The sequence below is a fragment of the Periophthalmus magnuspinnatus genome, chromosome 13 (genome assembly GCF_009829125.3).
Source record: "Periophthalmus magnuspinnatus isolate fPerMag1 chromosome 13, fPerMag1.2.pri, whole genome shotgun sequence".
Classification (NCBI taxonomy): Eukaryota; Metazoa; Chordata; class Actinopteri; order Gobiiformes; family Gobiidae; genus Periophthalmus; species Periophthalmus magnuspinnatus.
This window is the reverse complement of record NC_047138.1, coordinates 14,072,087-14,098,019: the sequence shown is the minus strand read 5'-3', so window position 1 is coordinate 14,098,019 and position 25,933 is coordinate 14,072,087. Positions and strand designations below refer to the sequence as shown.

The following is a 25,933-nucleotide window of genomic DNA, read 5'->3' as shown; positions in this document are numbered from 1 at the left end:
TGTAAATTCTCTTCTAATTGAGCTACAAGAACGGTTAGATTTGTTCATTGTGCGGTAGCAATTAACATTCTCTCTTAGGCCTGTCAAACCCTGAATATTTATTTATTTATATGTTTTTTTTCACTTTCAAGGCACTCAAAGCACATCAAGGAAGGAGCTGGAATTGCATCACCAATCTGTGTTTTTATGTCGAGAGCAGGGTTCGAACCGCCAACCTTAGGATCAGTGGACAAACGCTCTACCGACTGTGCTATTATATTCATTTATTTATTTATTTACACCTTTTATGTCTAATACTTGCATCTTCATTTCATTTTGGCTTCTTTCGTAGTCTGCTCTCAAACCCACACAGCCTCAGCCCCATCCCTGGACCAGTCGCGGTTCTTTCGTGCACGGGGCCCATGCCAATAAGTGAACAAATGGCTAAATGTTGTGGCGCATGTTGTCATAGTGAGTGCTTCATTTACAAGACTCTTTTCTGTCTGGGCCCAAGTCTGCGAGGAGAGCTCTTTCATAGCCTTGTGCAGCAGCTAAAGAGGCAAAGGTCCCGTTTTTCCCATATTCAAATCGAATCTTTCCCGAAACACATCTGAACGGCGCTCAATTTGGTGGTTTCGCTGTCAGTCTCGATTCCAGTTACGATTTCTATTTGTGCGTTATGTTTTTTGTCAGTGGAAAAGTTTCAGACAAGTCCATTTACAAGGTGTTGCATGCTAGACCTGCTCTAGTTATGGATAGAATAATGTAGTCAGGTAAGGCATCTGACTTAAAATCTTTGTAAAATGCGTATTAGTAGCCAAAAAACATAACTGACTTGATTCTTTGGAAAAAATGTGCAATAAGTTGGTGAGGTTTAGTTGGTCACCTTGGTAACTTACTTTAACAATAGAGGACAACATTTCAAAGCTTTATAAACTTTTATACCTTTTATGCCTGGAATGTTCCACAGTCTGGCATTAAACATATCAATCTCACATGTATTCATTAACTCAGCAGGCTTGCTTCTCCACAGATATGACCTGTTGACCCCATTGGAAGTGTCTTATTTTATTAAACATTTTCTGCAAAGTGGTAACATTTCCATAATGCAGCTTTAAAATAATAATCGTAAACCCAAACAAAAACAACATCAAGATTTACTAACCTGTTCCAAAAACGTTCCTACCTTGAGTATCCCATATTGGAATTTGCCCACCAGGGAGCAGCCTCTTGCCGAAGTTCCATACACCTCCATAAAAGTGCCAGGGATCTGTCACTTACTGGAGGCTGCAGACACTCGAGGAGAAAAGGGCTTGTGCTGAAAAGTAACATGAGAAACAAGTGTGTCCCATTCAGTTGTGCAGAGCTTAACACGGGCTCTGTGACACTGATGAGGTGCATAAAACCCCCTTTTACTACTACACCAGGTGAGGCTGTAAAAGTGGAGGGCACAGGAATTTCAACTGGGCTTTTAATAGGTGAAAAACTATGAGACTGTAGCATGTTCTTAGTATTACTGATGGAAACAAATGTATTCACAGCCACACAAAGGATTATGTGTGTGTGTGCATTTTGTGTGATTACTACTGTCAAATACTATTATATTATACTATGTTACTACTCTACTATACTTTATTCCAGTGTTTATCAAAGTCAGTTTGTGGGTTTGCTTAATAAAGTCCATTTTGTCCACTCTAGTCCATTTTGTCACTATATTTCTAAAGAAGAAAATTGCCCAGTGATGTACAGTAGTTCACTTTTAGGCCTGATTTAACCCTAGATTAGACCTGAAATAGTCCTGTTATAGACCTGGTGGTACTTGGAAAACCTATACCTATACGACAACTCCAAATGCACCCCTATAACTGCTGGCCTCGATAAGCTTCATTTGACTAGAGTCGAACGCTATGGGTGACGTCAAACTCACGTAGTCCACTTCTTTGTACAGTCTATGGCAGGGCTGTCCAAACTATGGCCCAGGGACCAAATGCGGCCCTCAGACCAATTTTTGTTGGTCCTCATGCCTCCTCCTAAACTGCCCCAATTGATCAGGAAGTGTTTTTTACTACAAATTGAACAGATTCTACCTGTATAACCTGAATAACATCACATTGCACTGTGACACAGACCTAAAATAATCTTCCAAGCCTCATTTAATGTACAATGTCTCTGTCCAACTTGTGTTAAATGCACTATTTGACTCCCTGTATCGACACTGGTTTGTGGCCCTCCGCTTCAAATATGTTTCAGTATGCGACCCTCGGTGAAAAAAGTTTGGACACCCCTGGTCTATGGTCTTCCCTCTCCCTCTTTCTCTTGCAAACTATGTAGCCTCATCCAATAACTACATTATAGCTGGAACAATATGCTATGTGGCTCAATATTTATCAAATGTACTTTTTTTTAATTTATTTTTTTAGTACTTCGTTTTAAGTTCTAGGGGACCAAAAAAGTACTACTACTAATATGACTACTACTACTAAAATGCTTTACTGTTTATTTATTGCAGTCTTACACATTATCAGGCTCTACAATAGTTACATCAGTGGTGTTAAGTAGTTGCAATATTATCATACAATGTATCATGATATTTTTCTGTGGCAATATATCACACTTTAAAAATGAGTTATCGTGACAGACCTGGCCCCATCTCTTACTTTTGTCTAAGCAGTGTCCAGAGCTGAAGAATGCAGTCTCCCACATGTGTAAGTGTTTTGCCGGCTGTACCCGTCCTGTTAAATAGTGCTGATGATAATTGTGGCCTCTGCGTGATGGCTCCCTTGTTAAAGACACTGCCCGTAGAGTAGAGAGTGCATTTCAGGGTTGTAATTGTAGCTTGTTAGAGTAATGCCAATCAGGAGCTTTGGCCCATGCAATGTGTGTGAGCAGTGGGTTAGAACAGTAGAAACAACAGTAAGTCCAAATACTATGGGCAACGCTACTTTGAGGGTCATACTTCATGTTACCTTGTACTATTTATATCATACTTTTCTTTTTTAGTAATATCACTTTGCTCTTTGGGTTAATAAAGTGTTACATATTGTGACATAAAAATAAAATGTTACAATTTATAGAACTGCTATTAGTAGTTGTAGTAATTGTTGTTGTTGTTGTTGTTGTTGTTGTTGTTGTTGTAGCAATAGTAGTACTGGTAGTAATAGTAGTAGCAGTGGTAGTGGTAGAAGGAGTAGTGATAGTAATACTGGTGGTGCTGGTAGTAGTAGTAGTAGTAGTAGTAATAATAGCAGTAGTAGTATTAGTAGTAGTAGTAGCAATAGTAGCGGTAGTAGTGGTAGTAGTAATAGTACTGGTAATGGTAGTAGTAGTGGTAGTAGTACTGGTAGCGGTAGTAATAATAATGGTAGTGGTAGTAGTAGTAGTAGCTGCAGTGATAGTTGTAGTACTGGTAGTGGTAGTAGTGGTAGTAGTAGTACTGGTAGCTGTAGTAGTACTGGTGATAGTAGTAGTAGGGCTGGTAGTAGTTGTAGTGGTAGTAGTACTGGTAGTAGTAGTAGTGGTAGTAGTAGTACTGGTAGTGATAGGAGTAGTAATAGTAGTGGTAGTAATAGCACTGGTAGTTGTAGTAGTACTGGTAGTAGTCGTAGTGGTACTAACAGTAGTAGTACTTGTAGTAGTAGTAACAGTAGTAATAACTATACCCAATTCACGTTTAGTCTAAGTATCTAAAACTTGTCTTGAACTTAAAAGAGGTGCATGGCAGAGTGGTTAACATCCCTGTCCTCCAAGAAATTAATGGATCCAAAACTCTTACTCTCACTGTTGGCTTCATTCTCACATGGCAAATTTAACACCAAAATATTCAAAACAACCAAATTCCTAATGACTCTTGCACACGTTTAAATTTTGAAAAGTCCGTGCACACATTTGGCAAGACCATCCAAACACATGGTTAACAAATTGTTTACCAGTTCAGTCTGTTGAGGTCTTATAACTATTAGGTTGTGGTGTAAACAATTTGGCAGAAACCAAAACTATTCTAACCCTAATACCACCATATGCGCCTATGGAAAAAGACTGCAACAGGTGTTCTCAAAATGGTATAATCGTAAATAACTGCCACATATAATTTTGAATAAAATCTCAAATGAAATATCTTTTTTGCCTTACTGTGACTGCCAAAGCAAACGGTATGCATTTCTTCCAACTTAGTCATATTGCGGTCAAGTAATCCGTCCTTTGAACAACCAAATTATACAGTATCCTACCCCAAAGTTGGACGCAACACTCTTGTTATTCCTCATATAAAATTTGCATTCTGGCCGACGATATTTCACGTTTTAAAACTTGGTACTTCGCCAGTCGTAACCATGCCGGCTTGGAAGTTCCTTGGATGTGGGCCTTTATCGTTTGCGGGGGTTGCACATAAGAAGCAAAGAGCACATGGCTGCAGTAGTAGTAGTGTGTAATTTAGGATTTCTGGTGCGCTAAATGGCACTCTAGCTCAATAGCCGTCAATATGGCCGCTTGTAAAAAAAGTGTGCGGGACGGGAGGGAGGCTGGCTGTCTTGTTAGGTGCTGGGGAATGTGGGAGGCAGGTGGTGGTGGAGGGCCGGGCAGGGTCCATCTGGGTCTGATCATAGAACAGTAGTGGCAGCTTATGGGCTTTGGGTGCTCTGCTCCAGCTCTGGTCCTTAGTGGTTCTTGGTTAACGTAGCAGATGGGATTATGGGCCCGAGGGGGTTTATTTAACTCTTTGATCAGTTTGTGGAGGACTAAACAACAGCAAATAAGTAAAGTAATGACCACTTTGGAATGTGAGATAATGGAACCTGTTGCTAATGTTGAACTTTGTGTGTCTTTTTTGTATCTTTTTCTATGTATTTGAGTGAATATTTCTTGCCCCAGTGCAGCTCTTGAGAGCAAAATGCCCTTTCCTACCTTCAAAGAACTTAAAGTGCGTTACATCAAGGAACCACTCAACCATACACCACTGTACGCAAGGTCGATTAAGTGTCTTGCCCAAGGACACAACAATAGTATTCATCTGTGCAAATCACACCACTAACTTGTGAGTCAATGGATCTGACCACTCTACCAATGATGTTTATGTCGAGATCGAGATTTGAACCGCCAACCTTCAGATTACTGGACAAACACTCACACTGCCCGATAATCAGGAAGCGCACTGTTAGTATACTAGTTGTTGTTAGCTTTACCGTGACATCAAAACTCTGCTCTGGTCCTTGAAAGTTGTGAAAAGAAAGGGCTTATAAGAAAATCTGGTATAGCACGTTTAGGGAGTTGGACACAATAATAGTACGAGGCTGCGAAAAGGTTTGAACTGACTTCCCTCCAGTAAACGGGCAAATGATTAACTCACTGCATCACCCCATCCAAAACTATGACCCTGCCATTTTCGAACAATGTCTGATTTCTTTTAAGGTCTTTGAGTAAACGGTTCACCAATGAGTCATGAATGTGTGTTTGCGCAGCTTAAGGTATCAAGTGTTGCTTCTTCAAGTCTGTTTTCTGGTTTAAAGATCTACGGTGGTGCAGTGGTTAAGCGTCTAGCCTTACAGCGAAAAGATCCTCGGTTCTATTTTAAGACTGGACATGGCCTTTCTGTGCGGAGCTTGCAAGTTAGATTGTTTCTGGAGTACTCTGGTTTACCTTCAAGGACTCAAGACTAACCCTCCATCTTGTTAACTTGTAGAAGATTTTTGTTTCCATTTGAAAGGCAAAAATTGACGAATCCATGGCCGCTAGCGAACCCGCATACTCCACTTTTATCTTACTTTCTATTGTATATCTCCTGCACTTTTGAACCCTGTCCTCAAAGGAACTCTCATTGTGTCAACTGCGCTTGCATTACTCACCTTTGAGAGATTTGCATACTTCTACCTGTAATGCCCATAAGCCTCAACAAGCTCAACGGTAAACCTTTTGTAGTCTTTCTTCCAATATCGTGCTGTCATGTTTTGAAGGACTTTAAACAAATTCCTACTTTTCTTTGTCTCAGCCGAACGTCAAATATTTACTAATGGTGTAGTCTTGTGGACAGAGGTGGGTAGTACTCAGATACTTCAGTACTGGTAATGTTTTAAAGAAATTTAGCTTTTCAAAGTACTTTCTTAGCAGCATACTTTTACTGCTACTTGAGATTTTTTATTTATTTATTTTTTTTAATTGACGTCACACTTGAGTAAGAATACTGTGGTTACTCTTTCCACAAAAGTGACAAAAGCTTTATGTTGACAATATGAAATGATTTGAACATTTGTGTTTCTTGCACCACTCCTTCAGACATGATTTACTTTGTCTCATTTTTATGTTTATCCTTTGTAAATGCCACTTCAAATTATGAGTCAGATCAGAGGTGAACTCAGGACCTAGACCTTCACATCCAGCAACTAGTAAAAATGCCAAAGCACCTTTTCACAGACTTTGAGCCCCTGCACACACCTGCAGAGGTGCTGCACATGAAACTGGACTTGCTACAGACACAAGAACCAACCAGCTCTCAGTGTGTGGGACATGAGCCACTCACCGTCACAGTTGGCCACTGTGACATCGTCCAGGAGTTAAACTGCGCTAAGCACTGACAATCTTAGTGCTTATATGAACCACACTGTTACTACACTTCAGTCACACTTACTGCTGCTGTCTCCTCAGATGAGCAGTGTATTCGGCACTTACTGAACATGTCAGGCCATCCGATGTGTAATCCAACAGTTCATTCATTATGTGCTCCGTGAGGTCTGAGTGTCAGTAAATCCTTTAGTAGTAGCTCAGTTGATTTAAGATGCTCTTTGGAACGCTTCAGAACAACTTCTATTGCAAGCACAGCTCCTCTTTGAAAATAAATGGATCTTATTATTATTCCTTTTTCTTAAACATCAATAAACTTTTAATACAAGCAAAACTGTGAGGCGCCAGCTGGTGGCCAACCCACTCATTACACAGGAACAAAGCTGTAAAAGTCCCTGACAGTTCCCCTCTGAATCAGATGTTACGTCATGACACTTACTCTTTAAGTTACTTTTCCCTAAGTAGTGCTTTTCCCAAATACCTTTTACATGTTACTTGGGTAATTTCATGGAACACTACTTTGTACTTCTACATGAGTAATATTACTTACAATTTTTGGCTACTCACTTGTCGCTTGTGTCTCTGGAGAGGAGATGTGTGGTGTGTTTTGGCCCCGTGAGGAGGCACACAGTTGGGCTGCGTCAGCTCTGCCCGGGGCCCCATGCTCCAGAGCTGGACTGCTTAATTGAGATCTCAACGCGACACTGAGCTCTTGTAAATTACAATGTGCGAGCCAGACGAGCCAGGGGCCTGCGTCTCCTCTGCACAGCCTGGGAACATGTGGTATGTGTGTGAGGTTACATGGGCCTCTGCTGCTGTAGTCTGGACATAGTTGGAGTTAGGGCTGCACCATTTTGGAAAATAATCTAATTGTTTTGCTAAAAAATAGGATTCTGTTTAGAGTGCATGTCGTAAACAACTCTAGGATCATGGACATTTGAGAAAATACTGAAAAATACAAGAATCCCATGAATTTCAGAACATGTTTCCAGACGTCTGAACTACAGGTGCAAGAGTTTCTCGAAAAAGAGGATGTTTTATCATAATTGCTTCAGCTTAAATTGCAATTTCTGTTTGATCACAATGTATCGTGTAGCCCTATTTACAAAGAAGGTGTATTAACTTTGTGTTTCTTTGTTGGCAGCAAGCATCTTTTTATATTATAGTCAAGATTTGATGAAGTTCATGTTGATAAAGAATGCTCTGTGTCATTGCACCTATGGCTGGATAATATCTACTCTTCAGTTTTTTTTTTGTTTTTTTTCTGATTTAAGTTTGTTTGATTCAGCTTTGATCAAAAATTGGTCTTCTAATTTTGAATACTTGCCAACTTGCTCAGTACTACTATAGTTATGTTTTTTGACATAGATTTGGTTTTGAATAGATAGACATAGATTTGATTTGACAATACTTAAATATACTTAAACCAACATGCAAAAACTCAATATCAAATAGAAGTTGATTTTATTGGTATTTTGAAAATCTGAAAACTGATTTTCTAAAAAAACAAGCTGAACTTTTATTTTATATAGTTTTTCCCCTCAGCCCACACCTATGCAGAATGTTGTGCATCTGCTCGAGAGATGTCCCTTTTGACACAACCCTCTTAGTTCTTCCAGACTTGGTTAGCACAAACTAGACTATGATCCCAAATAAATAAACGTGTTGATTCTCATGCTATCCCACTTTGCTATCCTTCTTCTCTCCGGATCACTAGCTTGTCCCAAATGACTGATAACTTTAAACACAACTTCAACCACCCCATCTCAAAGCCCATTTTGTTTTGTCCACACACAAACACTCCTGCCCCCACACAGCCCTCCGCACACACGCAGACACCAGCACACGCTTGTATACCTCGCCGTCCGTCAAGTAGCACCACTGTTTATATTTAGGCCGTGTAATGAGCGTGATGTCATTTCTACGCGCCGCTGCGAACAATCTGGCAATCTGGATCCTGTCAGTCACTATGTGCCCGCAGGCTAGAGCGAAGGAGAGGGGGTGGGTCGGGTTTTTGATGAGCTTTTCTTAACAAAGATCCAACATATGAGGCGCACATGCTGGTGTTTTTTTAAGGGAATGGGCTTCATCATTCGCACCTCATCAGCTTGGCACAGCGCGTTAGCCGCTAGCAGCTCTCGAATGCACACTCTCTCACACTTGAATAAAGCATGCCCTGTCATTCATTTGAACAGCTGCTAAAAGCTAACGCTAATTTGGAAAGGTGGAATATTTGTTTATGTTCTGTTGTGTTTTTTTCCCATGCTGTCATATGCGGGAAGTGGGTGATGGAGGGTTAATAGACTCAAATCACACAGATGAAGTACTGTGCAAGTGGACAAATTAAATGCCATATTTGTTTGTCAGACAAGTCGAGTAACTAGACAATTCTGATACATTAAGTTCTGTTACAGGCAAAAAAATATTAAAAGTGGTAGCAACCAATAATGTGATAATGGCCACTAATGTGATAATTATGGTGAGACAATAACATAATAACATCTTGTTGTTGTTATTATTACAAAATTCAGTTGTTCTCAAACTTTTTGACCCCAAGTACCACCTAAGAAAAGATCTGGCACCAGATCTAAACCAGGTCTAAAACAGAACTATTCTAGGTCTAATCTAAGGTTAAACCAGGTCTAAAAGTGAACTACATCATTTGTAAACTTTGTACATTATCAGCCCATTATTACATTATTGTAGCGTAATTTCATTATCACCCTGTTATTACATTATGGGCCTGCTATTACATTATTAACTTGTTATTACATTACCGCCTTGCTATTACATTATGGGATAGTTATTACATTATCAGCCTGTAATTATATTATCTGCCTTTTATTACGTTATTGGCCTATTGTTACATTATGGCCCTGTTATGACATTATCATTCCGTTATTACATTATCTGCCTGTTATTACATTATTGGCCTATTGTTACATTATGGCCCTGTTATGACATTATCATTCCGTTATTACATTATCTGCCTGTTATTACATTATTGGCCCATTGTTACAATATAGGCCTGTTATTACATTATCGGTCTACTGTTACATTGTGGGGTGGTTACTACATTATCAGTCTGTTATTACATTATTGGTTTGCTTTTAGGTTATGGGCCAGTTATTAAATTATTGGCCTGCTATCACATTGTGGACCAGTTATTACATTATGGGCTTGTTATTACATTTGGCCTTGTTATTACGACAGGTCGTCGTTGAAAATGAGAATTGGTTCTCAACCGACCTACCTGGTAAAATAAAGGTTAAATAAATAAATAAATAAAATAACATTACCATCCCGTTATTACATTATTGGCCTGCTCTTACATTGTGGGGTGGCTATTATAGTATCAGCCTTTTATTACATTATGGGCCTGTTATTAGACTGAAGGCCAGTTATTCCATTATCAGCCTGTTAATACATTATGGGCAGGTTTTACATTATCAGCCTGTTATTACATTATGGACTTTAAACTTGGCCAAAATTATTATGTTATTGGTCGTTATTATATTTTTGGTTAATAAAAATGCCATGTACATTTTCTACATAAACACATGGTGAAAGTTCATGCAATTTTTTTCCTTCTTTTGTTTCAGTATTGTTGTTTTTTTTTTTTTCCCCTCTATAATGATTATACATTTCTAAGCTTTATTTATTTATTAGTATTTTTTAAGTCATAGAAAAGAGAAGAGCCAAAGAGGTTTAATTAATAGTAAAGTAATCTTTTTTTTTTTTTTTTTTTTCAGTTAATTTAAAATTTAACAAAAACAAACTTTAGTGTACTGAAAAAGACACACAAGGACATGTAACAAGGCTTGCATCCCCACAAACCTGACTCTTACTTGGCCTGTGGGAGGGATAATATTCTACAGTATGGCATAAAACTTCTTTCTCCATGAAGAACGTTCCAAAGTGTGTGTTTTTTTTTTTGTTTTTTTTTTTACTTTCTATTGAATCAGGTAGGTGACATACTTTAATTACTACTGACAATTGGTAACTTTTTGAAACTGAGACAGAGGAAGATTGTCCACAGAGAACAGTTGACCATGGGAGTACAAAGTGCCCTGTCTGTGTCCTTGCTCTGTTTGTCAAGTGCGTGTTAATGTATTAATGGTATGCAAAATAGGTGTGAGGGGGGTTGTCTGTATAAATGACTAATTAGAATAATGAGGGAGGAAAAAGCATGTAGGGCTATGTCAGTATTGATTAAATCATTCATAAAGAACAAGCCGGGTGCAGCGGGCGCGGACCCACACCTCCCCACACCTCCACACACCTCCAAATTAAATGAAATTATAAATAAAAAATACAGTGAATATAAGTAAAGCAATAGCAGGTGTGAATGGAAAAAAAATTAGTACCCGGATACAGTACTTGTCGATACTTAAGCTAGTATCAACACTAGATATACACTTGACCACTATTGGTACAGAAAGAAACTTCAATCCATCCATCCATTTTCTTCCGCTTATCCTGGGCCGGGTCGCGGGGGCAGCAGTCTAAGCAGGGACTCCCAAACTTCCCTCACCCCAGACATTTCCTCCAGGTCCTCCGGTTGGACCCCAAAGCGTTCCAAGGCCAGCCGAGAGACATAGGGGCCTCCTCCATTACATTTTCATTCTTGATATAGAGATTGTGAAATAAAGTGTTTTCAATCTCTTTATCAGGTCCACAATGGTTAAAGACATATAAAGGTGTGATTGTTATGTGAAAGCTTCGCACATTGTATTCTTGGAAAAAAAAACTCCCATTTCAAACTTCCTGGTTTGGTTCCCAGCCTGAACATTGTCTGTGGCCAGTATCAGTTCACTAAGGCCTTTCTCATGCTTCTCCTATAACAGGCTGTTTGCTGTGTTGTCCACGCACTACTGCACATCAGAATAAACAACCTAAACACGGAATCTGAAAGATTATCGGGTCCTCTCTTACACTCAGGTTGACCAATAAGGGCCAAAGCTGGATAACCAGTTTTGCATTGTGACCGTATTTATTTTATTTTTTTGGGAAAGTTAGATAAAATATTTGGAAAGCAAGCCACTTATCCAAGAGGCTTCTTCAGTTATTACAGTGTTCTGATAAGTCATTGCTTTACATATTCAGATATTTAAATACATTTTCTTTTGCTCTGGACCCTTGTCAGATGCTTGAAGATTGCACATAATTTGCACGTAAACAATTCTTTGCCAGAAATATTCCATAGCATGGCATTAAACTCTTGCATTTATTCAGTTACACGTATTTTATTGCTTTGAAATATATCTATTGTGCTACTGAGAGCAAAATCTCAGGATCTGACCTGCAGCTGGGCCTGGTAATCTCCAAAAGCATAAACATTTTGATGGAGATAAGCAGGTTGTGGACCCTACACTAGAAAAGTTACATAGTGCATCTTTAATTTCAGTTGGTTGTGTGTTCTACTGGTTACAACCGATGAGAAAAGGCAAAAACAAGTCCTGCAGATTTTGTGTGAGATTTTGCAGTTTTGTTTTAAATATTGCACATTTTCATCTTTCAGGGCTATGATCAGAACTGAAGTCATTTTCGCCCATGCTACATATAACTTTTTGCCCTAAATACTCATGCAAACTTCTCATCAGCGTGTCTGCTTCCATTGTGCTTGAGCCGACAGCAGCAGCAGCAGCCCTGAGTGCAGACAGACGCTCCCCACTCGCTCCCTGCAGAACCCAGCCCCATCAATCATGTTAACATGTTAATTAACAGGATTTATTTGATTCAGCAGAAATAACAGTGAGGATCCCATTACGGAGCCGGGCCTGGAGGCAAACCGTGCACTGTTCTTCTGTTTGTGTATACGTGTGCGCATAGAATGGATGGACAGGTTGGGAAAGGGGGGGTCCTATGGGAAGACCCCCTGTGTAACAAACAATCTCTTTCACCACGCTGAGAAATGACGATAAGGCTGTAATCAATCAAAATATTGAAGTAGATCAATTGTGTTTAAAAAAATCTAACTTGATGCATGGAGATTGGTTGGGTCATTACCGTAACTTGCTATGCTGCAATTTTCAATATGTCAATTTGGTTAAGTGGCAAATTGAAATGCAAAGTTTGTCAAATAAGCCTGCCCAAGAAAAAGTACGGATTAAAGAGTTCGACCTTAACTGCTCATTCCCACTGTATATGATTCTGAAGAAGTGGCCAGACTTCCTTGTCAAAGTCTGATCTCGTCAGACCTTAGAACTTGGATGGGAGACAGCAGTGGTAAATACTGTTGTTGTGTCCTTAGGAAAGACTTCACCCACATTGCCCATTGTGAAAGTGGTGTGTGATCGAATGGCGCAGATTGGCACTTTCGCTTCCGTTAGTACGCGCCAGGGCAGCTGTGGCTAAAATTGCAGCTTAAAACCACCTAGTGTGGAGTGAATGAATAATGCACAAAATTGTAAAGCGACTTAGCCGACAGTGTTGTCAAGATACCACAATTTCAAACTCAATTTTGATGTGAATGAAAAAAAATGTAGTACTTTCTTTTATATTACCATATGGCCTTATATCTGTGTAATCCTTCAGTCGTCCAGGTAGGTTCCATAGTGGTCCATGGGTGTATACTAGTTGATTTTGTCTTATACCTGTTTTGATACAGCTCTAGATCATACTAAAGCTATTCAGGAAAGGCTAATTTTTGTTTTGTGAATGTGACTTTTTAGTTTCGCTACTTGCTCAAATGAGTATCTAGTTTTGATACTAGTTTTAGTATCAATTAGCATCTGATTCTCAATACTTTTGATTACTCTATTAGCAAATAACATAGTGATCGGGTTACTCTACCTTAATAGGTTTGTGTTGTGCGGATAGTATTTTAAATGGGGCGTGTAATGGTTGTGGTCTGTCTATGGGTTGATGTCATTCACTGTGATGTTACGGAGATAGGAGGGTAAGTGCTGACAGTAATGCCGGTTTAATATGGGATGAGAGCTACACATGTCAAATGCCATGTTAAATCCGATGCCTTCAAAGTGACTATTAAGTGTGATGTGCTCCCAGACAGCACATGTCAAATCCAATCACTAGCTCAACGTGTTAACGCGATACAGGGCGAGGTATGGTAGTAGAGGATTATGTAGGTTCTTTCACAAGCCTAAATGGGTATCTATGTAAACTAGGCCTAAATCACAGTTTTGTTTTGTTTTGAGACATGGACTGGGCGAAGGGGAGAAAGGGGGTCAGGTCGAGAAAGGGGTTTCATGGGTGCTAAGTTGACAAGTGTCAAGTAAACAAAGCATACAGTAGCACACCCAAAGTTCAGATATCACAGTATTTTATGATTTCATTGAAACATATAGCATATTATAACACATAAAGTATCCCTAGAAATGGAAAGTTATATGAGGAAGGGCATCTGATTCACAAACCAGCATACAATTAAATACTCTTTGCGTCAGATTTTATGAGAATGTTGGTCGGGGTACTATACTGAAAAAATATGTATTGTTATTGTAATTTATAGCTGGACAAACCTATAGATAAATGGAGAAAGTTGTGAAACGAAGGGCATTTGATATTTAACAAAAAAGTGTATATGGTTGTTCTATCAATATTATTCAGTTAAATGTATATAGCACATTTAAAACAACTTCAGCTTCACATAAAAGTCAACAAAAAAGAAATATACATAGGAAAAGAACACTAAAACACCAAGCTATCCTGTTTAGCTATTATTAAATGCCAGGGAGAAGAGGTGGGTTTTTAGTCTAGTCTTCAACTGTGTTAAAGATTGAAAGGATCTGGCAGGCAGAGGGCGCTGTTCCATAGTCTGGATGCTGCCTCAGATTATTATAGAAAATCATTTCATTCTTACATTATACTTATGCCATAACACATAACACTGCATATTTCCCCTTTGCTACATATGATGGTGCATTTTTTCCATGTGTGCTCCATCTCTACACTCAGGCCCCATTCTGCTGGCATATAAAAACAAAGGTGAGGGCAGGAGGGGCACACAGGAGCGGGGAATCTGAGCCTCTGCTGCTTGCCCCGTCCAACTACTGCAGTGAACATGTGTGTTATACATGGAACTGATTTACAGCCATATTACAGCCATATTACTGAGTGTTTTAGTGGTGGATGAAGTACTAAGTATTGTTGCTTAAGTAAAAGTACAGATACAGAGGTAAAAAGTTACTCAAGTAAAAGTAAAAGTATCACATGGGAAAATCGAGTACATGTTTAAGAATATACTTTAAGAGTAAAAAGTATTCTGCACAAGTGTAGTGATGTTGGTTCAAAAATAATACATATTTGCTCAAAGCCAAAATTTGAACTCAAAAACTTAAGTCAGAATGTTACCACGAACATGTTAAAAATAATCCCTCAAATCACGTAAGAAGTACTTTTTACTTTTCAGCCCAGTGCAAAAATACAGATACCTGCTCTCAAATGTAGTGAAGTAAAAGTATCCAATGTAAAAATATGGGCGAATTTTGGTGTTGCTAATATTTCAACAAATAAGTGAGTTTGTTTGGTATCATACGGTAAAAAATGCTCAGTAAAAAGTTATGATGTTAGCACGTTGTTCGATGTTCGCTAGCAGTGTTACTCCCCGACAAAACCCCAAAAATCTACGAAGGTTTGAACTTTGACAGTATTTAAACAAGAGAGAAATGTGAGCGAATGTTAATGCCTGTCTGAGAAAAGTGTATAAAGTGTATGGTAAGGGGTTTTACAGCCTTAAAACATATAATAATTGTAAAAAGTAAAGCTGGTTATTTTGCCTATTGCGGGTTATTTTTAGAACGTAACCCCCGCTGATAAACAAGGAACCACTGTATAGGTTTCTAAATGTTTTCTCCATCAACCAAACTCATACTCCCTATTATAAAACTCTCTCTAAATCTGAACAAGCATCAGAGTGGATAGCAAACAGAACTACGCTATACAGAACATAAAGCCACGCAGATTCCTTACAACTATTACAAACATCTTTAGGTTTTCTGAAAAATGTCTACATCTTCAAATTGAACAACATCAGTTCTACTTTGGCTACGTGCTAGTGTGATTTACTGTCTGATTGTTTGAACACCTGTGTCGGCCGTGTCCACAGATTAGTGCCTTCAGCCTGACACTCAAGGCAAAACCTGCTCCGGTTTCTCAGCTGTTTCTATGTGAAGTCCTTTTTTTAAGTGGTTATATCAGATTGCAACTTTTGTAAGACATGTGCAAACTATAGCTCTTCACACTTCTTCACTCTTCAGTATTTTTTTGGCATTTTTTCCTGTTGAATTGTTTCCCTTTTTTCCCCTTTTTACCCGGAGGTCAATCATGCTTACCCAATAGATACCTTGCCTATAGATGGAGGAGCGATAGTCCAAAATTATCACAAGGTTGGTAGTTTGAATCCAACTCTAGCAAGTCTGGACTGCTGTTGGTTTGTCCTTGGGCAAGACACTTCCTCTAGAGTCCTGCTTTACCACAAAATCCCACTTTACCACAGTTTAATACAAAAACAAAATGACATATGTTTTAAATTAAAGACAATTTTCATTTTCGCGCACAACCAAATCGTCTTTACCTCAATTCATTTCTGTTTTCCTCTTTAGGTTTTGAATCGTGTTATAAAAGTCAAGTCGCCTGTATATAAAGCCAAGTATATAAAACGTAGTGGCACATAAAACTTGCGTATGTGCATCTGTCGTCTGGCCTGTCCTTTCAGCCGATGAGTTTACACACCTCATATCTCACTCCATCCTCATTCAACAATTTAACTACCTCCACCCCCCAATTTGCATAGACGGGGAGGACGGGTGGACAGCTAACAAAGTGGCCCGGAGGAGAGTGCATGCATGGACACTTGCCAACTTAGCACCCATGACCCCACCCCCCCACCCTTTTCCCCCTCCGCCCCCTCCCCACCCAGCACCCTATATGAAAGTCCATGTCTCTCTATACCCACTCCACAAGCTCACAAATTCTGCTCCCTGGGACAATGGTTAGGTCAGCCTAGATAAAGCATGTCCATTACAGGCAATTGAGCCAAGAGGGGGAGGAGGGAGGCTGAACGGGGGCAGAACACAGAAGAAGGGAGAAGTGGCTTGGGCAAATATCAGAGGTGATAATACGTCTACTTGTCTGGTACCCTTAGAGAATTTGGGGATCTTAATCTGAGGCTCGTATCTTCTTTGGAGCAACTTAATTAGCTGTTCTTAAGTGGTGGTGTCTTATTATTTAGTTAATTTGCATGAGGTTGTTGGGAAAATGGTGTGAGATTGTAAAAGATGTTGTATGCTTTACCTCTGTATGGATTTTATTTGGATATAGGGGCTTAGCTGGTTCTGTTATGAAATAAGACAATTATAACCACAATTATTTAACACGACTTCTAAAATTTTACTTTCAAATCATTCACATCATTATTTACTTTGAGTTTATAAGCACTTTTTACAATCAGAGGCCAGAGCAAAGTTGTGCAGCTAGCATGGTAACAGTGCATCAATGTTACTTTCTGATTCATGGCTGATAAACTACATCAAATGTTGTCATGTATGACAAGCTTCAGTTTCACTTCCGGTATTTATTTTCAGATAGACATTATTGTATTAATTTATAACAGTGTTTAACCATTTTTTAGTCATGGGATTTTTGGCTCTTTTATGGGATCCGAATCTTTTGGATTGGTTCAAAGAGCTGTTCAAAAGACTGACTTTTTACTATTTATTTATATGATGGAAAATTATGCAATATAAATAAGACAATTCACTACAATAATACGATTTTTTTTAAAGAGAAAACTTTTTATTATGATGCAAATTTTTTATTTTTTTGTGCAAAACACTATCATTCGTGTCACCTCCTGGTTCGGTTTTGATTCTTGAGTTGATTCAGCGTTAATCGAGATAAAAATGCATAAAAACTAGAAAGAAAAAGAAAAAAAAAATGAGATCTGATTCCAACAGTTTACATTAAGGAACTGTTCCAAAAGAATCAAATCGAATCAAAAAGAATCGACTCGTTTATGAACATCACACACCACTACCACTTTTCGTGTTGCCTGAATGTAGGCGTAATGGATTAACAAAGTTCAACACTAAATCCTCTATTCATTTGCAACCTGGAATCTCAAAATGCCACCGCCAAGCTCCACAGCCTTATCATACCTTCTCTTCCCCATACTTTTCCAATTAGCCCTCCTCACGGTGTCCCGTTCCCCTGTCTCTCCCCTCACTCCGGCTCTTCTCCTGCGGTTAGCCGGTTGTTATGTGGTGATGGAGGTTGATGGAGCGCGGTCATGAGCTGTTCTGTCGCGGTGCCGGGTGAATCCGTCTGTGACTGCGTGCTTGTGGTTTGTTCTGACAGCAGACATGGAGCTTAAGATACAAATATGCCAAGGTGAACCTGATCCTAGAAGGTGTCAGTGATGTTCATTGCTAACCCACAAGAAGAAATGCATAGGTATGTCAGGTATTTGGGCATTAGCATAAGTGGTATGTGCTGTGATGGGGAAAAAGATGGATAGATCAGCTGTTCCTTGTTTAGGTTTGCAGAAAGGTTCATTCACACATGTTTGAGTAACCCTTTATTATTAGTCTGTCTGCATCGCCGAAGCTCAAAATGCTCTGTTGCACGTTCTGATGTTACCGTTTACCTTTTGCTTAGTAGAGCTTGGCAATCCCAGACTGAACTGAAATTATCTAAATGATTCTAGTGAGGATGTGTGGAGTTTAAAAACGCGCTTCCTGTGCCACATGATGGAACAGAGTGTTTTCTATTTGAGAAAAGAACGCAGCCTAAATATGCAGGGTTTGTGTGTTAAACATGTGTGAATGAAACAAAACACAACTCCGGGTATGTTTGTGATGAGGAAAAATCATTATAACAGATTAGAAAATTGCGTAATATGGGCCCTTTAAGGACTGACCATGTTGACCATAAATTAATCTCTAAAGAATTTCTACAAATTAGCTTATAGTATTCAAACAAAATATAAATATATATTAAATTTGTTACAGAATAGGTTTGGAAAGGATGTTTGGATGTGGATGTTTTTTTTTCATCTATGATTCATCTATGCTAAATGGTAAATAATCACACCTTTTTTATAGCAATTTACATCAAGGAACCACTCACTCATTCACACACACACACACACACACATTCATACACCAGGGTACGCAGACACATTGACCGAAGTGGGTTAAGTGTCTTGCCCAAGGACACAGCAACAGCATTCATCTGTGGGAGCTGGAATCGCACCGCCAACCTGTGGGTCAATGGCCACTCTCCCAATGATGTCTATGTTCAAAGCAGAATCTATATATTTGGCTATGGATACACCCCAATGCATTTTTTTAAAAGCTTATTATACAGACATACATAAAAATAAAAAAATAAATGAAATAGCTTATCAATACTTTATAAATACATTATAGATATCGTATTTCATTCAATAAATATTGCAGTACATGCTAGTTATAGCAATGGCCAAGGTAGCCAACAGAAATTCTAAAAACAATCATTCATTCCAGCTTCAGTCTCCAATTTTCCTGCTGTAGTTTAGTTACCTTACGCAAACTTTTATACAGTTTTTATTTATTCATTTTTCCAGATTTGGAGCAGAATTGTCCCGTGAATCATCTGACCAATTTCTTTCACCCCGGTCAAACTTTCGTGCTCTTTGACATCCCATACTATTCCCATTACAAAATCAATGTCCGAATGAAGTTGCTCCTTGTCCTCTTATCGAATGGCCGGTGAGGTCAGTGAACTCGCCTTGGACACAGCTTTGACCTCATTCTCCATCTCTAACCCATACTATTGACAGATATATCAGCACGTGTCAATACGTTTAACTGATACATTACAGTTCGGACATTCCCGTAATAAACAACGAGCTCCGTAGCCTGCACCACATTCAAATGCAAGTCCATACACTAAGCCAGTAACTAAGATGTATTTGTGCTGATTTGAATTGCGTATGTGAGTAGTGTGAGGAATCAATAGCTCTATAAGAGATGGCAGAAGATGTCGATGCTTCCGCGACAAGCTCTGAGTAATGAGAAAGGGGTCTAATGGCACGCAAAGAGGGGGGCGCAGACCGTTCCTCTCCTTATCACCTTCTCTGCTTGCTTTAATCTTTCCTTTCCTCGGTCCTTGTTAGTTTGTTTTTCTTCCTAGAACTCCTCTCCACGCTGACATCACTGATCTGTGTGTGGTAATGTTCTAAAGTTAGCCGGAGCAGGTCCTTAGCAGACTTCTGCCGATACGCACTGATTAGCTATAAATCTGGCAACCCGGGCTAGTTACCTCATGCTTTAGTGGGCACTCAAATGTATAAACTGAAGGGCAGAGTAGGGAACCCCATAGCAACACAGTTTAAATGCGCAGACGAGGCATACTTTAGATTTGCTGACCTGTTTTATCGCTGACATATCTGAGATGACATGGCCTATCCACATGAAACAAAAACTTGCGCAAAGTTTGAAGTCGTCATTTAAAAGTGGTGATATTATTCATACACAAAGATGTGATGACTGTCAGTTGAAAGGACCTTAAGCCATAAGATTAGCATGGCAAATTTGTGGAGCTAATCCCACGATAAGGTTCATCGTAAGTTTAAAAATTTCTCTCCCTGCCAACCAGGAGAAATTATGACGTTATCTAACTGTACAACGTGAACGCAACCTATTTGGCAACAAAAAGCTCAGTGTCATAACAAAGCCGATTTCACGTCTTGACTCCCGACACCCGGTCGAGTAAACTGCAAAATAAACAAGGAAGATAATGTGTAGTCTAACATCAATATTGTTTCAAGCAAATGCAATTCAACATCAGGCATTAATGATTCATCAAAACCTATCTATCTGCTGTTTTATTTCTGACAGCACAGATAGAACCGTCCTCTCTTATGAACACAATGATGACTGATAGAGCTCACTTTGAATCCATCCCGATCCCAGTTTAAACATTAAGCCAGCGCAGAAGCCAGGGCGGTGACCCGAGCTTTCTCAAGGATTTGCTCCTCAGTCTGTTTGAATGGGAACCACTTGATGAAATGCTCATAGACTTTGGCCTAATCCCTGTGGAATGCATGTGGGTGTGTGTGCTCAGCTCTCCTACAATCTTTGTCACCTGCTAGAGGCCTGTGGACATATTTTTCTATGTAACATACTCTATTCTAAAGGTGTCTTGTCCCCAACTATAATGCCATCTTACCATAAACCTAAACATCTTACACGTAGCAAAAGGTAGATATAAGGCAGTGTCCACCAGTGACCTGACCAGAACTGAAGAAGCGGTTTTGGATGAGCAGCAAAACGTCTTTACACCTACAACGTTTTGTCCAGTTGATGGATTTTGTATTTGGCTATGGATCAGACCTGGATGACTGATATCTTACACAGATATCTTGCACATGCTATATGATATAACGAACGACAAACTTTATTTCATTGCTAGCTTTTCAAAAAATAACTGAAATTGAAAGCAAAATAGCTAAAATGCTCCAGCTAAATGTAGTCCTGACCAAGACCCCCAGGCGCTCCACTCACTACTTTTACATAGAGAAATCTGAGGGATCTTAGCAACCGAATTAAAATGGTCTTTGCCCCAAAACCTGTCAGACCACTCTTGTGCCACACTACATGCAGGTCAAAGAATGAGGGGCTACGAGGCATTCAGGACTCAAACTTTGCAGCTATAATTACGATATGGAAGAAATATATAAGCGACATCTCATTTACTTTGAGCATTTTATTTTCAGACAAGCTAGGAAGTTATTTGCTCTCCACAGCGCAAATATCCTACATCTTTGAGATTTCCATAAAGAAGTTTACACTGGGCCAATTATGTATTTGTTTTTCTGGCGTGCATGTAAATGTAGTGTGTTGCACGCATTCCTCCTGACAAGTTGCTCCAGCGGCTTTGTATGATGGGTCAAATGCAGAGAACATGTTTCCCTAGGGGGACAAGTGTACCTTAACCTTACAACATAGACTGTATAAAGAAGTGGACTAAGTGAGTGTGACATCACCTACAGCGTTTGGCTCATTGACGCTAGCAGTTATATGGGTGGATTTGGAGCCAAGTTCCACATTTGGAATTCTGACCGCGAGTGTCATAGCAACCAAAGAGCCAGTTTGGAGAGAGGCTGTTGAAGATAACGCCCCTTCCCGCTCGCACCACTGGTTTAGCAGGGAAAGGGCACTAAGCAATGCTGTCAGTCAAACCTGTTGCTAACGTTAGTGGGAGCAACCTCAGGGAAAGAAGGAGGTTGATTTGTCTGTTATTAATGTTCATATCTTGATTGATGGACAAAATAGCAAAATAAAAAAACACCAGGATCATGTAGAGCGGCTTAACACGAATATTTTAAGAACAAAGAGACGAGCCTCACTGCAGCAATGACAGAGGAAGGGGTGACAATTTTTCAGGGAACTGGAAGTGCGCCCACAATCACTTCCTCTTTGGAACATGGCGGCTGCTGCATTAGATGTGTCCATTTATATATAGTCTATGCATTACAATCTGAATGTTTTAGCAAATTCCTCAATCCCCAATATCGGTGTGAAGATACCATGCTCTATAGACAATATTGCTTTTGTCTCGTGGATTGCCTTTATGTGCAATGCTAAGAAACCTCAACAACTAACAAACTTAACTTCTAGTGATATTTAACGTTATATTATGGCAACAGGTCATCAAAATGATTTAAAAGTCTTATTACATTTGCAAGTTGGTATATACTTGTATGCCACTACTTCTTATGGCTGGATTTTGTGCCCTTCATTTGCATTTAGAACCAGTCTGTCACTTATATTGCCTAGCCTAAATAGTCCATCAATACACCAATACTATGGTATGTATTAATCAATAATTATGCTAGGTTTCCAGAACAGTATATAAGAATTTTTTTTTTTTTTTTTTTTTTGGATTGACACCTATTTGGTTTGTGCAGCACCTATGAGGAAAAACAGTGAACATTTGCATCATCCATATTCAAATGACACCCCTCTTTGAACCATTTCCCATAGTTTTGATAACTCACATAATCTTGGAGGTTGAAAACTATGAAATCTTTGGCTGATTGTGTGTGCTTCTTGATTTGGGGGTCAGGTTGTGTTGACAGAAGGGAGTGGAGCCCTGAGCAGACAGGCTGACCTTGGCACCCTGACTGCAGTTGTGCTCCGGTGAGCCCAGAGAATACCCTCCAGCCTCTCCAACTAAATGTTCTCCACATGTCACTCAGGCAACTCAAAAATCCTCCCCCCAAACTCGTATCTAAACACACCAATTGCTCTTTGATTCTTGTAATTCTTGCGTGTTTGTCTGTGTGTTTTGGATGGCTGCGCGCAAGTGATTTCAAAACCACCTTTTCCTAAAACTATTAAGTATTCCAATGCTTCAGTCTTGCAAACCTCAAGTGTTCCATATTTATATATCCGTTGTTTAAATTGGTTTGTAACAATTATGGAAACCTGAATAACACATTTCTAGAGTAGTTATTGCATACATTTTGAGGTATTGTGTCAAATTGAATAAATATTGGGTATGTGCATCATAAATAGCTCTATTAAAGGTGCACTATGTAACTTTTCTGGTAAGGCATGCACCATGTGCTTTGTGTGGGATGTTGCACAGTATGGCATTGAACTATCCATCTTCCATTCATTTTAATTACAGACGTTTCTATTGCTCAAAAATACGTGAAAAGCGTGAATACTTACTGCGGGTGACATTTCTCCTCTCCAGTGATCTGACCTGTAACTTGGCTTGGTTGCGTTGCCATGGAAATATTTAAGTTTAATGCTGTGGAACATTCTGGACAAAGCAATAACATCTCCATGCAGACAAACAGGCAGCAAACCCTCCACCAGAAAAGCGTTTTCTTGTGTGATAATCAGATAGTGTGCTTGCATGCTAGTTGTTGTTGGCAAAACTCTGCTCTGAGCCCTAAGAAAAAGTGCTTATAAACTCATTGCATTGATGAATTAATTAGGATGCAACAGTGGCTCAGTGGGTAGAGTCTTTGTCCACTGATCTGAAGGCTGGTGATTCGAAACCTGCTCTTGATATAAACATCATTGGTTGATTCGCTGAGCCACAGGTTGGCGGTGCGATTCCAGCTCCCACATCCGTGCCTTGAAGTCGAAAAAGCGCTATATAAAAATGTGACCATTTACCATACTTGGAATGCATAAGGTAAGTGAGGAATAACTTTGAACCACTGCAAACTGTTTAAAATGAACTAGTTCGCTTTTTCACGTTTCTAAGACAAGTCAAAAATCAGGTACGACACGTTTAACTCCATCCACCATTTTAAAAGCAGATGGGACACATGTTGCATGAATAACATTTCGGTGACATGGTAGCTTTAGCTGTTGTCAGATGGCTAGCGTGGTTGTAACAGATTGCGCTCTTGCGGTGAAGTGACAGTGGTTGAGGAGCGGTGCACGAGACTTGTGGTTGGGGAACATGTCTGGACTGTGAGAGCATAGCATGCACGCTCCCGCCCTGTAACTGCGCTGTCTGCATGTCTGTTTCTTTTTCAAATTGCATTAATATTAACACATGATAATGAGGGTCCAGGCTACCCTCGCTCGTCCGCTCACACTCACCTCCCGCTCTCTCTCTCTCTCCCTCTGCATGGCTCGGGCTGGCCCTCTTCCTGTGACAATCTAAACCAGATGCCCCGGGTCACCGAGTTAAGGAGGAGAGGTGATGGTGGTAGTTAAGTGTGTGAGTCTGTAAGTTAATGTCTGTACATCTCTGCTATTCATTATGGTTATTGGTTTGCTATGTTTTCTTGAGTATAGATTTGAAATGTGCGAAACTGTTAAGACGGTAATTTTTCTGTCTCCTTACATCATACTTAATTACAAGTCAGCATGAAAAATAAGATATAGAGTGAATCTTAAAGGTGCGCTATGTAAGTTTTGTCATGGGTGGTACGACAATTGGGTTTTCTCTATAATTTATTGCTTTGCCTGGAATGTCCCACTGTATGACAATAAACATATCTGCCTTGTGTTTATTTAATTATAGGTGTTTGTAGAGCTAAAACATACCTTGAACACACATTCAACACACTCTACCAGAAAAGGTACATATTGTCCCTTGAACATTCAAAGAATAATACCATATTGTAATCATTTGTATATAGCAACATGACTTCAAAAGGTGGGGAAAATATAAATATTACACATACATTATACATTTTTTCTTTCTTTTTTCAAAATTATTAATTTTAAACAGTTTTTAAACAGGGCCAAGCAATATTATAACCAACCAATTCACCAAGATGAGTTTCTAAGCACTTTTCTAAACTTTCATCAGCTAGAGCGGAGTTTTGCCAACACAATAACGCTTTCTTTGTTGTTTTTTTACTCAATTCAATTAAATTTTATTTATATAGCACAATTAAAGTACAACTTAAGCTGTCCAAAGTGCTTCAGATAAACAACAGCAAACAGAAACAGATATACATAAACAACAACACATAGGCAAACAATAAAACAGTAAAACACAAAGATTTCCTGCAGAGCTAGAACTAAATCCCAGGGAGAAGATGTACTTTTTTAGTCTGGTCTTAAACTAAACTACTTTTTTTTTTTTTTTATCAAAGGTGCAGAACATGTTTTTATCATATTTCAAATTGTGTAAATACATACATAAACTGACAGAAAAGTACACCATATCTTTTCAAATGTGACTTTTCTAAGGATAGCCTTTGGGCGAAAGGGTAAAGTCCACGCCAAACCAGGAGTCAATTGTCAGGGGTTGAGGTCTGATCTTGGGGGCTCCGCGGTCGTGCGGTGTCGGTGGTGGGGCGGGAGTCCAGTGCCGGAGGGCCAGAGGGGGTGGAGGGGAGCACGGGTCATTAATTTGCTGTCCTTTGTTTTGTCAGTTTGTTTTTAGGGCTGAAAGTAAAAGCAGTCGGCCTGAAAATTGTCTGCTTGCTCTGTGCTGTGTTCTACCCTTAGGGCTTAGCCAACCACCCATGGGAGAAAAGAGGAGGGGTGAGGTGGGGTGGCTGTAGCGGTGGCTGACTAGAACAGAACCAGGGTGGGGGGTATTGTGGGACATTTGAAGGGGGGGGGGGGGGGGGGGGGGGGGGGGGGGGGGCGTGGAGGTTGACCCCACTTCCATCTCGCAGCGACCACTGCTACGGCCTAAGATTGATCACAGATAGCTAGTCGTCCTGCCCCACTCCACTGGCTTTTGTGTCTTGATGGCCTCACTCGCAGTTTCCCTTTGGTCAGTGCGTGGATAGCCGATGGGACAAAGATAAGGCGCTGCAGCACGACCACACTGACAATTAATAGGAGGAAATGAGTCCAAGCTGTCTGGGGTTAATCAATGCGCGGTCATGGATGCTCCACCGCCACGTTGTTGGAGGTCTAGATCATGAGAGATTAAAGGGCCCGTATTACACTAGTCTCTGTTA

General features: G+C 39.7%; 1 protein-coding gene across 12 annotated transcripts in view; it reads left to right on the top strand.

Annotated features, from left to right (window-relative positions):
• Window positions 1–25,933, top strand: part of mecom (MDS1 and EVI1 complex locus) — a 165,621-nt gene that overhangs the window by 104,396 nt on the left and 35,292 nt on the right. The gene's annotated exons all lie outside the window — the stretch shown is intronic.